Genomic DNA, 15,642 nt, shown 5'->3' with positions numbered 1-15,642 from the left:
AGGCCCCGGGAGGCCCCGGGAGGGCCAGGACACAGGCAGGAGACGGAGTTTTAATGACCGAGCTATAATGGTGGGAGCGGAGGCTGCACGTTAACCCTGTCGGTCCCTTGCACTGGGCCCACCTGACCTCCAGCCAGGCCCCCTCCCGCCATGCAGCTGCCCCTCCCCACCCCCCATCCCCTGTCACTGACCCTGGGAGACACTGGGAACAAAGTGAAAATCTTGCTCCAAAGAGATGCGAGCAAAGGTGTTCCGGGCCCCCGGCACCCCACCTGGGCAGCCAGTCGGTCGCCCATTCCTCTGTGAGGTGCTGGGCGGGGTGCTGGCTACACACTGCCCATGCACCCCGTGCACCTCGTCCACCCCACCCACCCCGTGCACCCCATGCACCCCCCACCCCGTGCACCCCTCCCACCCCGTGCACCCCTCCCACCCCATCCACTCCGTCCACCCCGTCCACTGCCCACCCCGTGCACCCCCCCACCCCGTCCACCCCTCCCACCTCATCCACCCCGTCCACCCCGTCCACCCCATCTGCCCCTCCCACCCCATCCACCCCATGCACCCCATCTGCCCCGTCCACCCCGTGCACCCCGTGTACCCCGTCCACTGTCACTTCCCTCTGCATGCTCAATTTTCCCGATTTCTGACCTTGGAGGAGCCGAACTCTGGCCTGACCAGCTGTCTGACGTGTGGGACCCTGCACTCCTTCACGTGGGGGCCCCAGGGTGCCCGCTCAGTGGGGCTCTGCACCCGGCCCCTCACAGAGACCTGCCATGCAGAGGTGGTGGGAGCTTGGAGCTTTGAGGCCACAGAACTGAAGTGGAGACCCTCCAGACCCTGGCACCTGCTCATTCCCTGATGCTCAGGGGCAGCCCAGGTCCCCAGCAGGCCTCCCTGCCCCACTTCCCATTTCCTCACCTCTGACTGGCTGGGCATGGGCTGGAGTCTCAGGCTCCTTGGCATAAGTGGTCGACCCCGGGTCTGGAGCTGGGTGGCACAGGACGAAGGGTGTGGCATCTTGAGTGAAAGGAACCCTGAGGGAGAACCCCTGCCTCCCCTGACCCTCCACCCCTCACCCTCCCTCAAGGCCTCAGACTTGCGTGGGACCTCAGCAGGCCCCTGAGTCCGTTAAACCTTGTTTGTGGAGGGGCTAGACGTCTAGGGACCCAGTGCAGGAATCAGGAACAGGTACAGGGACCCAGTAGGGAAATCAGGGAGCCGGTAGAAGGGTGCAGTCAGAGCCCTTGGGGCATCCACAGATGGCACCCAAGGCCAGGGTCTGGAAGTGAACAGACCCTTCCAGGAGGCAAGCAGGCTGAGCCTGTCCATGCTGGGGAGACTCGGGGAGTGCCAGCCCTCACCCCAGCACAGCTCACAGCAGCCCTCAAGGTCCATGCCAAAGAGATGGAGGCCCAGAGAGGGCTCCTGCACTTGCCCCCGAGGTCCCAGGCTCCCGTTGAGGACCCGCTTCCTCTGCCTGCGCCCCCTGACCCCAGCAGGCACAGTACTGGGTGGGAGAGGGGCAGACTCCAGGACACGAGAGGCCCCCCTTCCATGAGCCAGGGCAGAGGGCAGAAGACGGGCCTTCTCTGTTCTGCTGCCTCTTCCCTTGGAAGCCCAAGCCAGGGAAACAGGAGGGTGCCGAACAGAGGACAGTGTGCCCATCGCGACCTGCAGGGGTCTAGACCTGGCAGGAGGGGAGCCAGGGCAGCACAAGGAGGGGTGGGAGGAGCCCCTGCCATGGCCCAGGAGGGTATGGAGAAGGCCTCGTCTCGCAGGGTGCCCTGGCAGCTGGATGGGCAACCAGGAGCAGGAGAGGCTAGGCCTGGGCAGCTGGAAGGATAGACAGAGCTGTAAGTCCCTGAGGCAGGGAGGGGCAGGGTGCTGAGTTCACGAAGTCCAGTCAGGATGCCTGTTACCCTGCCCAGCACAGACACTGAGTGCGCTGCGTGTGTCTGGTGCGAGGTGTGTGTGTGAGTGCGGGCAGCTGCGTGTGTGCCCGCCTGGGCGCCTGTGAGCCTGCGAGAACCCATGCAGGGTGGGTGGGGCCAGGGGCTGCCCTGGTGGACCTCTGAGGGATGCCGGCACTGAGGCCTGCACCAGAAGTGACAGCCTGACAGCACACGCCGTACAGGTCCCCCGAGCTGTGGGTCACTAGGACCCCCAACCCCCATCCTCTAGCAGAGGTCTCTCCCACTCCCAGGAGGCCTGGCTCCGGTTCGGACACCTCACCCCTTCCCCATCCCCCCTTGGGTGGCGGTCCTGGGGTGGGGGTGGCCTTAACGGGGGTCCCACACGCACTGGCCGCTCAAAGAGCACGAAAGCTGCCACTCAGAGGGCAGAGATGCCTGGCCTGAAGTGCACACGCCTCGGCCTGGGAGTCGCAGACAGCACCATGTTTCCTGGGCCTCCACTCAAGCCATCGTGTCCTTGGAGGAAACCTGGGTCCCCCTGAACAGAGAGAAAAACTCCACCGCCTCTGCCGTGGCCTCGGTCTGTCTCCTCACCTGTGGACTGGTGGCCGGGCCACTGTCAAAGCAGAGGCCGGGCCGGGAGGGGCCGGGCCACGGGGGTGTGGGAGAGCGGCCGCAGCCAAGGCACAAACAGCACAGCTTGTCTTCACCCACCGGGTGCCGCGGGGCTTCCAAATGCCTGCATGAGGAACGTGGCCGGGCGGGAGCATGCTGCGGCCGTGAATGGAGCCTTGAGCCGCCCCGGCCCCGGGGCTGGGATAAAGGGCCCCAGTCATGCCGCCCTGGCCCGGGCGAGTGTGCTAAGTTGAGGCTATAAATTACCCGCGGCCAGGCCAGCGCCACCACAGGGCGGGCGGGCGGGCGGGGCGCTGGGAGGGGGCTCCAGCTCAGTAAATCGGCCCTTTCACCACTGGAGGCCGCGCACGAAAGAAAAACTTTGTTTTATTAAAGCAACATCAGGGCTGTGGCCGCCAGCCGAGAGGCGCCGGCAGCGAGGCTGGGCAGGCGGGGGCTCCTGCCGCACCCGACTCAGAGAAAGGCCCCTTCAGGAGTGGCTGTCTCTGGCTGCGGGGCCGGGCCGGGGGCTCCGTGCTGCACCCCCGACCCGCAGGCCCACCCTGACCCTGGTCCCAGAGGCCTCTGGGAAGCCTCGCCCTTGCCCCCAGACCCCACAACAGGAGCTGGCCTGTGCTCATCCAGGAGGTCGGGGCCTGGAGCAGGCGTGCAGGCCAGCCACTTCCATAGTCAAATGCCCGGTAGTCCCTTCAGGGGCTGGGCTGGGTGCCAGGACGGCCGGGGGCAGAGGAGGAGAAAGAAGTGAGACCCAGGCCCAGGGCTTGCGCCGCTGGGCTCAGGCCCCGCTCAGCAGGGCAGGCATTCGGCTCTGGGGCTGCACACACAGGCCAGCCCTCACGTGCAGCCCTAGGGAACTGCGAGTCAGAAGGAGGGGTGCCGGTCCGGAGCTGCCTTGGACAATATTTAGACAATTTTTTTTTTCTTTGAGATGGAGTTTTGCTCTTGTTGCCCAGGCTGCAGTGCAATGGTACGATCTCAGCTCACCGCAATCTCCGCCTCCCGGGTTCAAGGGATTCTCCTGCCTCAGCCTCCAGAGTAGCTGGGATTATAGGCATGCGCCACCATGCCCAGCTAATTTTGTATTTTTAGTAGAGACAGGGCTTCTCCATGTTGGTCAGGCTGGCCTTGAACTCCTGACTTCAGGTGATCCGCCTGCCTCAGCCTCCCAAAGTGCTGGGATTATAGGTGTGAGCCACCACACCAAGCCAATGTTTAGACAATGTAAGTGAAACTGAATGAAAACCAGGCAGCTCACTTCTGTCCCTCTCGTGGCCATAGGCGATAGGGCCCTGTAGACCCCAAGGCCAGGTGAGTGAGACCTGGCGGCCAAGTGTGGGCCTGGCTGGCGTCCTGAGCCTGCTCCCACCCAGGTCTTGCCCTTCAGGGGATCTCCCACCCTCCATTCCTGCTCCTGCAGGGCCTCCCTGAGCACAGCCCTCTGTCCTCTAACCCCCAGCCTCCTCAGAGCCTCCCTGGCACCACAGACCATGGTGGGGACTGTGGCCTGAGGCTGGTCCCACTCTGTAAGGTGTCCATCCTCCCCTCCCTCCTCTCCTTGGGGCAGGTCTGAGCCCCCACCTCCAGCCCTGTGAGGGGTGCGGTCAAGATGGGTGCCTGGCACCAGAGCAGGGGCCAGCAGGACATGGTGGCCTGGGACCCAGGTACTGAGGCAGGTGGCAGGGGCTGCTATGGGGCTGGGCATCTTCCGACCTCTCCTTTGAAGCTGCGGCTGGCTTTGGACCCAGACCCCTCAGCTGAGAATGGGGCTGGGGGGTCAGGGCTGGGTTCACACTGTGCGTTTCTGGGCGCTGAAGCCCACCTCTCCTCAGAGACCCCTCTGCCTGCCTCTCCCCACTGGGGCTGCCTTGTCCCTGGTCACAGTGCAGCTTGCAGCTAGGACATTCTTGTCCCCCAGCCCTAGCTCTCAGACGAGTGGAGTCTCCATGGGGCACAAAAAGCTGGGTGGCACTGAGGCCCGGTGCAGTGAGGGGCCTGCCAGGGACTGGAACTCAATGTTCGGGGACAGTTTCTTGTCCCCAGGGTCCCTGGGCCACGAAAAGCTCCAGGGTCTATCCAGAGTCCCCAAAGCCCAGGCCTCCTGCCCAGCCCAGTTCACACTGCCACCCCTGCATCCCTGGGGTCTGCTGGGTGCTTCTACCTCCCCCTCCATCCTAGCAAGCTCCTATTCGCCCCTGAAGACCCAGGCAGAGGAAGCTCCCCTGACTCAGAGTGGCCTCGTCCCCTGCCCTCTGCTCAGGCTTGTCCCCTGCCCTCTGCTTCTGGGAGATGGCAGTGTGCAGGTGTTCTGCAGGCAAAGCCCGTGGCGGGCCTGCGTGTGGACCCCCCTTTGTCCAGGCCTCCCTAGAGGAGCCAGCCCTGCACCACCATAGCCCTGGGCTCCACTTCGGCCCTGTTGTGTCACGTACCTGCGCCCTGGGGGGATGCTCAGAGGGGTGAAGATGAGCAAGGCACCTGCGTTCCAGCAAAGGAGCAGGCACAGAATGGGGAGGAGGGAGGAAGGAGGAGGGTGTGGAGTACAGGGCACTAGTGCTCCAGCCTAGTGGGCACCAGGGAGCTTTGGGTCTGACCTGGAGGTCACAGGAGCCACTGCAGGTGTGGGGTGGGGCAGGATGTGGGGGATCCCCTGGCTTCCATGGGCACAGGGGACAGGAGGCCACCCAAGACAGCAAGGTCCCTGTGGGGGCTGGGGCTGGGGTCAAACGTGAGAAGGGTGTAATTTCAGGCCTTTGTAGATGGCCTTGGGCCTAGGTGCAAGCTCACACCTTCCTAACCTCCCGCCCTGACCTGGGGCCCCTCCCTGATGTGGTGGGCAGAGCCCAGGCTGGCTGGGGTGCCAGGTCCCACCAGGGTATTAGGCGGCAGGGCCTGGGAGGCCGTACCCCTGGAATCACTCAGCCCCAGGCCTGCCACCCGGGAGATGAAAGGCCCTGCCCCTCTCGGGGCCCACATGCCCTTTGAAGGCTGTGGGAATGCCCGCAGGGCAGGCGAGTGCCAGGCGTGAGGGGGTTGCTGGGGCCATGGCGGAGGCCCAGAGGATGGCCCAGGCCTGCACCGCCTCCTGGCTGAGCACCGGCCACCCTCCCAAGGCCACATTGTCCTGGACTTCCCAGCTCTGAGGTGCCAGTGGATGAAGGAGGGGAGGGGGCAGGGACGTGCGCCCCTCCTAGACCTGGGATCTTGTCTCCCATCTGGACTGCCTGTAGAGGCAGGGGCCCTGCATGTGGGTGTGAAAGCAGGGTTCACCCACCCAGTTCGGGCCTTAGTGACATGCACTCAGCCACAGCCACAGGGCCCTTGAGGAGGCCGCCCGAGGCCCCTCCCCCACCTCCTCTCCAGTCCAGGGTAGGAAGACGGGTCTCCGGCCATCCCCTCTTCGGGGGTCAGCACAGAAGCTCCAGCCAGAGCCTGGTTCGTGCCCTCTTCAGGCCAGGGCTGTAGGGGGATGTCCTGCCACTGGCAGGGGTCGGCCGCCTGCCCTCACCCTCCTGGCTCTGGCGGGCGCGGCTGGAATGTTTGCCTTTGCTGTTTGCCCGGGGTGGGGGGGGGGATGGGGGGGTGAGCGCGGCCCCCCGGGGAGCCCTGTCCCGGCCAGCTGGGTCCGCCAGGCCAGTCGGCCGCGGAGGGGACCCTCCGGCTCCGACGGGGAATTCCAGGGCCGGCGGTGGCGCAAAGGGTGCTTCCTGCCCGCGGCGGTCCCTCGCCTGCTCCGGCCCGGGCGGCTCCGACTGGGAGACCCGAGCCCAGAGGCGCGCCCCGCCCCGCCGCCCCGCCGCCCCCTCCGCCCGCTCGCCCGCCTCCGGGGCTCCTAGCGCGGCTCGGAGATTATGCAAATCCCCAGTGGCTCCTTAATTAAATCCCTAACGAGGCGCTGGGGCCGGGCCAGGGGCGGCGCTGAAAGCCGAGGTCACGCTCCAGAGGGGCCCGGCCCGTCTGCGACCAGGGGGCCCCCGCGCCCCTCCCGTCCTGGGAACCACGGCGCAGCCGGAGGGGGCGGGTCTCCCCTGCCTCCCCCACCCCCTCCTCTGCCCCTCTCCCTCCCCTCCCCCTGCCTCCCACCTCCTCCTCTCCTCTTCCCCCTTCCCCCCTCGCCTCTGCCCCGCCCGCCCGGCAGCTCCCGGCCTCGGTGTCCCCACCGGGCGGCGCGCGCGGACCCTCCGGGCGCCGAGGCCTGGGGTCCCGGGCGCGAGGCCGCCGGGTCGGGGGCGGGGCCGGCGGGGGCAGCGGCCCCCCGCACCCCGCGCTCCCCTTTCAGCCGCCTGTTGTTGGGCCAACAGCTCGGGCCGCGGCCGCCTGAAAGGCCGGGATTAGCGAACATTAGCGGCCTTTGAGCGGCGCCCGGGGCGCCCCTTCCGCCCGCCACGCCCGCGCCGGCCGGAGCCCCCCGCCCCGCGCCCCGCGGCCCGCTCTCGACCCCGCTCCGCCCGCAGCGGCCCGGAGCTGCCCTTTGTGCAGAGCTGGGGCGGCCCGTACCCTCGTGCCCTTCGGAGAGACCCAAGGGTGTTCTCCAGGTGGAAGGGGTGACGCCCCCGCTAGGTCACGGCCACCGCCCCCCAGCCCACCCTACCTTCCACCCCTACCCCAGGCGCCGGCTTCCAGCCCTTCTCCGAAACCCCAGCACCGCCTCCTCCCGGCAGCCTGCGGGAGTTTCCTGAGCTCAGCCCTGGGTCGCTGGGTCCCTGCAGGCCTCCCGTCCTCCTGGAAGCCCTGGCTCCAAGGTTCCATAGGCAGGTTGGCACCCCTTCTCTACCCCATCCCCCCGGCCCGCCGCCTCACTCTTTTCTCTCAAAGTGATTTCTGGGCCCTGGGGCCAGAGGGGAGGCTGCTCAGGAGAGGTCGCTGTCCCCAGACAGAGCTCAGGGCCCGCTCACATATGCGGAGCGCTGTCTGAATGTCCGGCCCTATCCCAGGACACCTGACCCAGATTACATTACAAAAAGAAGGTGTTGTTACTACCCTCATTTTACAGGTGGGAAAATGAGGTGCAGTGAGGCAGCCCAAGGTCACCCCACAGCAGGTGTGGAGGGGGAACTTGACCTCAGCCCCAACACCAAGGCTGTCCTCACGGGTTCTCACCTGGCCCTGCCGTCTCCAGGGCCGCCTATTTAGGATAATTGCCGGCCCAGGAGCCGAGGGGCTCTGCACATCTGCCCAGCTCTGCAGGGGCCTAGGGCCAGGGTCTTGGCCTGGACCACAGGCGCGTGGCTGGCCCTGCGGTCTGCAGGGGATGGCCTGGGCCAGGCTGCCCTCTCTAATCCTCCCTCTGTTCCTGCTCATGCTGGCCCAAACCACAGCTCGACCCTCGCTGCCGCCCAGGACTCGCCTCCAGCAACCCAGCCCCAGGGACACGTGCACACATGCACACGCAGGCACACACAGGCACACACAGGCACAGGCACCCCAGCAGGCGCCCCGGCCTCAGGAGAGTAAACATCTTCACCAGAGGAAGAGCAAGCCCTCTCCCAAGAGAAAAAATGTGGCCAAACCTGACCCAGGCAGGCCTGTTGGGGGCTGGCTGGGGGCCCTATTCCTGCTGCCACCCAGAGTCACGCTGGCCTCTGAAGTTTGGTGGTAAAACATTGACAGTCCCCTGCCCCCCACCCACAGGCCTAGCACCCACACGCGTTGCGTTCTGGGAGGAGCGTGGGGCCAAGCAAGCCAGCAGGGCTAGGCAGGTGGGCACCAGGTGGGCACCTACAGGTGCTGTTGCCCCAGCACACGTGTGGATGGGCTGCAGTGAGTCCCCTGAGGGCTGTATCGGCGGGCCCCCTCTGCCCCCTGCATGCCCACAGCCCTGTGTCTCCCACCCTGTGCCCAGACAGTTCAGGACCAGTTCAGGCAGGTGTGGGGCCTGTGGGGCTTCAGGGGGAAGCCCTGGCTGTAGGGGGCACCCGCTGGAGCCTATCAATGCCCAGGGCAGAGGCTTTGTGGGTCCTGCCTGCCAGCGTCCTCTGTCCTAGGCCCCAGGGTGATCAGCCTGAGCCCAGGAGCCCTATCTTTGCTGTTTGGAGGAGTTTTTGGCCAGCTCTGACCCCCTTGCCTCTGGAAAGGCAGAGTCCTCTGAGTCCCCCATGGCTTCCACCCTCCTGGCCGGGACAAGGACAGGCCTGGCCGGATCCTGTGACTCTGAAGAAACCACAGGAGCCTGGGGTTTGCAGCGGGAAACCTGATCAAGTAATGACAGGGTTGATGTGGGGGCAACTGGCTAAGGGGGGGGGCACTCCTCCATGGGGATCCCATGGCCTCCATTTCCCACTGAGACCAGGCAGCAGGGCCAGTTCTCTGTCTTTGCTCTTGTACCTTCAACCCTGGTACTTTCGGCAGCTTCTGGGTCAGTTGGGACTGCTGTCCTGGAGTCAGCTCCAGGAGGGGTGTCAGGCCAAGGGGAAGCCATGCCCCATGCTTCAGCCAGCCTGCCTCTTTGTCTCATCCCTGAGCCACCTCCAGGCCCAGGTCCCAGGTGAGGGCTGGGACAGCAGGGAAGTCATGTGGAGTGAGGAGGAACCACAGTTCCCAGGGGCCTGCAGCCCTTCAGCCCCCCGAGGCAGGGCTCAGCTGCCCCACTCAGTGTCTGGGCTGGACCCCTCAGGCCTGGTTTCTAGCACCTGACCAGGCCTATGGGCAGCTCCCAGGAAGCCCAATGCAAAGGCGGACGTGCAGGAGTTCTGGAGGATTCCACAGTGGCTGGCCACACCCCTGCACCCACTAATAGACCAGGATCCACCCACGACCCTTTCCCACCACCCGAAGACACTTTGTGGCAGGGCTATGTTCGCTCAGCTTTCTCAAGGGGAAACCGAGGCAGACACCAGCATGCAGCGACTACCTTGGTCACCCTGGCAGGAAGGAGGAGGGCTGGTGAGGAGGGGGATGTGGCCTTTCAGCACTCATGGGCGTGGGGCGCTACTGTGCAGGTTCAGGCGGGGCGGGCTCTGGGGTGGAACGGGGCGGGCGCCAGAGCCTCCCTGGGCCCCGCGGCAGCCCGGGCGGGCAGCTTTAATTACCGCTCGCTGGGCCCATTGAGCCTCGCGCTAATCCGGGCTGCCGCCGCGGGCAGCCCAGGCGGGTGCCCCCTCCCCCTGCGGCCCGGGCACGGGGTCCCCGGGTTCTCACGTCCCGCCGGCCCCAATTAAAGCGAGCTCGGCGGGGCCGCTGCTGTGCTAATGAGCTCTGTGGGCCTCTGGGCTCTGTGCCGGGGGTGCAGAGCTGGTGGGGGTGGAGCTGGCTCTGAGAGGGTGACTTGGGACCATTCCTGGGAAAAAGCCCCAAAGACTCCCCCACTCTGTGCCCACCCCCCAGGAGAAGCACCTGATGGGGGAAAGGCTGGCAAAGCCCTATGGGGTCTGCAGGACTCAACCCCGGAAGTCAGGACACCCACCATCGGGCAGGGGTGGGGGAGGATGGCTTCCCGGAGGGCAGCGTGGCCAGGTGGACAACGGGCTCAGGGTGGGGTGGAGTCTGCCCACTGTCTCAGCTCTCTGAGGGCTTCCTCTCCTCCGTACGTGGTGGTTGTGGGCATTGGTGGCCTGGGACGAAGGCCATGCTGGTGCATGTTCTGGCATCCACCTGGGGCTTGACTCCTGTGGGACACAGACACTAGGGGGGCCCCCTGGACTTTTCACTCAGAGGAAACCTAACCCCAACCTTAACCCTAACATTGGGACCTGAAAGGCAAAAGGCAGGTGAGGGCTGAGGTCTCTACAGCCCAGGGTTTCAGGCTCTGCAGCTCTGGGTAGCAGAGGAGGCAGGGGAGCAGGACCAAGGATGTCTCAGGCCCACCAGGGGTGCCCAGCCTCAGACTGCACAGGGCAGCCCTGTGAGGTCCCTGGGGGCTCTGTGGGTTTGCAAATCTCTCCCCACCCAGGGCCTTCAGGTCACTCTGGAGCGCTGTGACCTGATCAAAGACTTGGGCTCAGGGTTGAGGCTTGGCCATGGCGATGGGGAGCTATAGTGATGAGGGGGTCCATGGCGATAGGACGACCTGTGTCAATAGGGTGGTGGCACAGCACACAGGACTCATCAGGGAGAAACTGGAGGGTCCCGGGAGGGTCCCTGGCCAGACTGCGTGCCCGAAGGCCATGAGGACAGTGGGTGGGTGCTGGGCAGGGGCTCTCTGTCTCGGGTGGCGCGTCACTGCCGGGAGCATCTACTTTGCTTGGCTGGCCTGGTGTGCTGTGTGCGGCCTGCGAGTGGCCACCCCTCTCTGGGTCCAGTTGCCTGTCTGGAGGCCAGGCTGGGTGTGTGGGGACCCTGAGGGGGCTGGAAGTGTGGGCCAGGACCCCTCCTCCCCCACCCCAGCCTGCCTGGTGCTGGGGCCTCGCGGTTTTGCTGGGGCCTCTGGGTCTGGCTTGTGGCGCAGCCCCGCCCCCGCCCTCCAGTTCTGCACCGCAGCTCGGGGCCCCAGACTCTGAAGGGGGGTGAACGGGGGCCTTGGCAGGCAGAGGCCCCAGCTCAGCCCACAGAGGCCCAGAGAGGAGCCACTGGCAGTCTACAGGGGGCTCGGGGCAGGCATGGGGAGGAGTGGGAGCACGGGCCTCGGCTTCCTGGTGCCAGCAACATGTGTCCTGATCCCTAACCTCTCTGACCTGACCACTTGCAGGGGGACCTGGAGCCTGCTCAGCAGGGCACTACCAGGGACTCTGCCCTGGCCCTTCTGTGCACACAGACACACAGGCACACGGACACACAGGCACCCGTGTGCACATGTCTGTGGGCATGGGGCACACCCATGAATACATGGCCCCTGGGCAAACATAGTCCTCAGCCCTGGGAGGGGTCCCTGGGAGGGGCCCTGGGTCTGGCCCCTGGCAGGGTCTGGGCTCAGTGGGTGTTTGTGGTGCCTGGCAGCGGTGGAGGCCGGGAGTGTGCAAAGTGGCCTGCAGGCTGCGTGATGGTGGCCCAGTTTACTGGGGGAGCCCAAGCCTCCGAGGCGGGGGATCAGGGGTGACTGTGACCAGCCAGCTGTCAGACTGGACCACAGGGGTAGGGACATTGACCAAAGCCAGCTCCATGCCATGCAGAGGTGTGGGTTGACCACACAACTGTGTCCAAAGACCCAGAGATTGTGGGGACCCAGGGACAGGTCAGTCCCTCCCCACCACCCCATCTCAAAGCATGGGAAACTCAGGCTACTGTCAGGGGACACTTATGGTACCATCAAAAGATGCTCATGCTCCTGTCTTCCCAGGGCTGGGCAGATGACAATGGCCAAGAGTCAGGCAGGAGCTGGGGGGGCTGGGGAGTTGGCCCAGGCCTCCACCTCCTTCCCCCACATCCTCTCTGGCCACCTTGTTTGACTGGGGGATGAGGGAGGGGCCAGTTGTGTCCAAGGTGGCTTGTGTTCTGGAGAGGAAGGGACCCTTTGGGTCCCCCAAGCCTGCTGCGCTCCCACCCCATGCCCCTCCCTCTGGGCCTCCTGATGGAAGGCAGGAAGGGGGGTTCTCACTTCCAACTGGCCCTCCCCTGGGCCCTGGCCCACCGTGCCCACCTCTCTGCCTGGCTCGAGCCAGTGCCAGCCCTTGTTCCCTGGACAGCCGGTGAGCGCTGGAGGTGTTATCTCTGACAGGAGCAGAATGGACTCGTCGCGCCCAAAGCAGGTGTCGGCGCCTGGGATGGGGCCAATTGGAAATCTGACCCTGCTCACCACCCCCCACCCGCTGCAAACCTGGCGGGGCCGTCCCGGGAGACGCAGAGATTAGCGCAGCTCCTGTCTTGTCCCTCCCCAGCAGATCTGCCCCAGATATGGGCAGGGGCCGGCATGCGGGGGCTGGAGCCACCTCCAGAGAGAGATGGGCTCTAGAGGTTGGGTCAGGGCCGAGTGGGGCAGCTGGTTCTCTGGTGTTGGTCTCCCATTTGCCGGGTGGGGCCACCCCTGCAGCATCTGAGTCTGTGGGGGCCCAATCTCAGATCCCAGCTCCCTTCCTGCTCAGATGGCAGCGAGATCTGGGTCAGGGTGGGGGCCGGGAGGGAGGCACGTTCAGGTTGGTTGGCTCACCCGGCTGTTCTCACACCGGCCTCCCTCTGGGCATGCCGGACCCAGACCATCCCCAGGGGTTGACAGTGAGCTGCCAGCTGACTGGCTGCTGGCCTCTGCCTGCCATGACCTCCATGCAGGGCCCTCAGGTCCCACCTCCCACCCCTGCTGCCCTCACTGGCCATGCACTTCTGCTCTCAGACCCGATTCAGCTGTGGCCTGCTCTGGGAAGCCCTTCTGAGCCCTCCACCCCAGGCCTCAGCCCCACCTCCCCTCGTGTTCTCATTGCCTGAGATGGGCCTGTTGGCCTAGATGGAGGCTCCCCTTTGCCCTGTGGCGCTGTGCATGGGGTGCGGGCAGCTGCCAGACCAGAGCCCGTGTCTGTTCTGACCCCTCATGGCTCAACGTGGGTGATGGGGAGGTGGGCCCCAGGACAGGGGTGAGGGGACCTCAGGAGGCATCTTCCAGCAGGCACAAATCCCAGCAGGTGCTCAGCTCGGGCCTGGGACAGCGGCTCTGGGCTCTAGGGCTCCTGAACTCGCTGCTGGGCTTGTGGCCCTCTCCTCTGGGCCTGCTCTCCACGCCCAGGTGAACAGCTCCCAGGCCCTGCGCCATCCTCTGGTGCGGCTCAGCCAAGCCCCCAGCCTCACCTGTTGCTGGGAAGGCAGCTTCAACTTCTTGGCCTTCCTGCCTCCATTCAGCCTGGGCTGGTTCCTGAACCCCACGTCCTGAGTCCTGATCGTGGGCACTTCCCTTGGAGAGAGGCCCCTCGGGCCATGTCCTGGCTCAGGGAAGGGTGGGGGTGTTAGGTGTGCCCCTGACTGAGGTTTTTGACACGGTTGTGTGAGGCTCTGCTGCAGCCTCGTCTCTAACTCCAGACCTTGGGGATTTGCCCGAAGTCCCCAGGCTATCCACCTGCCTGCCCTTTCCTCCCTACCCAGCCGTATGCACACGGGGGCCTGGCCAAAGCAGCTGAAGCTGCAAGAGCGTCCAGCCTACGAGGCCACGGCGGCCTCAACCAGGCTGTGTCTCCCAGACTCGTCCCTGGGCTCAGCGCAGCCTCTTGGCCAGGAGTCCGAACTGTGAGCCCCACTGGCTACTATGGGCCTTTTCCAGCTATGAGGGAACCCAGGCCCCAGAAGGAGGATGGGTTTCTCATTCTGCCCAGAGGAGGCTCAGGGTGGGCCTATAGTCTCAAGAACCCCACCCTACGTGGGCCGCCTACAGATGCTGGCCTGAGCGCATCCGAAGGACAGAGCTTTGGTTTTAGGAAGGTGCCTCTTGGGCCACGTCGGAGGATGGGGCTGAGGTTGCCAGTGCTGTCGAGGTGGGCCACGGGGTCAGGGCAGAGGCTGCAGCCCTGGGGTGTCAGGCTATGTGAGGGCAGGCCAATTCTGAGCAGGGGGAGCTCTTGGTGGTCTGTGGCCCAGCGTGGGAGGATGGGGGGTCTACCCTATTCATGGCAGAACAGGGTGGCTTGGGACCCAACATAGGTCACCCAAGGCACAGGGATGCTCCTCCCACTGCAGGCCAAAGGAGCACTGGTGCATGGGATAAGTAGACCCCACATTGGCGGGTTTTCCCCTGAGGTCCTTGGAGGGGTAGACCTCCAGACAAAAGCCAAGGACCAAGTGCAATATCCCCCAGAGGGAGCTGCCCTTTGGGGCTTAATTAAGAGCTCCTGGCCGGGCGCGGTGGCTCAAGCCTGTAATCCCAGCACTTTGGGAGGCCGAGGCGGGTGGATCACGAGGTCAGGAGATCGAGACCATCCTGCTAACACCGTGAAACCCCGTCTCTACTAAAAATACAAAAAACTAGCCGGGCGTGGTGGCGGGCGCCTGTAGTCCCAGCTACTCGGAGGCTGAGGCAGGAGAATGGCGTAAAACCTGGGAGGCGGAGCTTGCAGTGAGCCGAGATCGCGCCACTGCACTCCAGCCTGGATGACACAGCGAGACTCTGTCTCAAAAAAAATAAATAAATAAATAAATAAAAAAAATAAAAGAGCTCCTGGGCACCAGCAGGCCAGCCCAAGGCAGCCTCTGACATGGTGGCTCACACCTGCAATCCCAGCACTTTGGAAGGCCGAGGCGGGAGGATCTCTTGAGGCCAGGAGTTCAAGACCAGCCTGGGCAACATAGCAAGACCCTATCTCTCTTTTTTTTTTTTTTTTTTTTGAGATGGAGTTTTGCTCTTGTTGCCCAGGCAGGAGTGCAATGGCACGATCTCGGCTCACTGCAACCTCCACCTCCCAGGTTCAAGCGATTCTCCTGCCTCAGCCACCTGAGTAGCTGGGATTACAGGTGTGCACCACCATGCCCGGCTAATTTTTTGTATTTTTAGTAGAGACAGGGTTTCACCATGGCCAGGCCGGTCTTGAACTCCTGACCTCAGGTGATCCGCCTGCCTTGGCCTCCCAGAGTGCTGGGATTACAGGCATGAGTTGGCCTCCCAGAGTGCTGGGATTACAGGCGTGAGCTACCGTGCCCAGCCAAGACCCCATCTCTAAAATAAATAAATAACCCAGGGGGCCTCTGAGTTCTGAGTTCTGTCCATGCCCACAGCCTCCAGCACTCCCTGTGGGACAGCCCCCAGCTGGAGATCTGGGGTCCCGCGTGCCCTGCACCTCACATCCTGGACAGTGGGGCTCCCTCCTCACCCTCAACCTGCTCCTCCCATGGTGTCCCCAAGTTTCCTGCCCTCACTGCCACCCTTGCTTCAGAGACCACAGTCACAGTGGCTGAGAATCAGCCAGAAGTCCGGCTGCCCTGAGCCAGCCCACAAAGCCCATTGGCCGTGGATGAGCGGACACTGGACAAACAGCCACAGGCCCCATGCTCCAGCTGGGCGGGCCAGGCCACTGACATGCCCACGGCTGTGTCTCCTCGGCCCATGAATGGACCGTGTCTGTCTGGACAGGCGCCGGGGGCTGGCAGGCGCAGCGCCTGGGACACAGTGGACAGTGCTGGGTCAGCGCTACTCGGCTGCCCGGGGCAGGTAGAAGCCTCCCACCCCTTCCCGACCGCCACTGGACCAAGGGCCCAGGACTGAGCAGCAGGCCTCACCACACACGCCGGGGGCTGTCCGCTGTGCTTCAGGGCT

General features: G+C 64.8%; 1 long non-coding RNA gene across 1 annotated transcript; it reads right to left on the bottom strand.

Moving 5' to 3' along the window:
• Positions 1-635: 635 nt before the first annotated feature.
• LOC119618778 (uncharacterized) lies at positions 636-12,133 on the bottom strand. Its single transcript, XR_012091607.1, has 3 exons — positions 12,058-12,133; positions 922-990; positions 636-771 (listed from the first exon to the last, which is right to left on the bottom strand). It is a non-coding gene; the product is annotated as an uncharacterized lncRNA (long non-coding RNA).
• Between the last annotated feature and the right edge of the window lie 3,509 nt (positions 12,134-15,642).

Source organism: Chlorocebus sabaeus, chromosome 27 (assembly GCF_047675955.1).
Source record: "Chlorocebus sabaeus isolate Y175 chromosome 27, mChlSab1.0.hap1, whole genome shotgun sequence".
NCBI lineage: Eukaryota > Metazoa > Chordata > Mammalia > Primates > Cercopithecidae > Chlorocebus > Chlorocebus sabaeus.
This window is presented reverse-complemented; position numbering and strand designations above follow the sequence as displayed.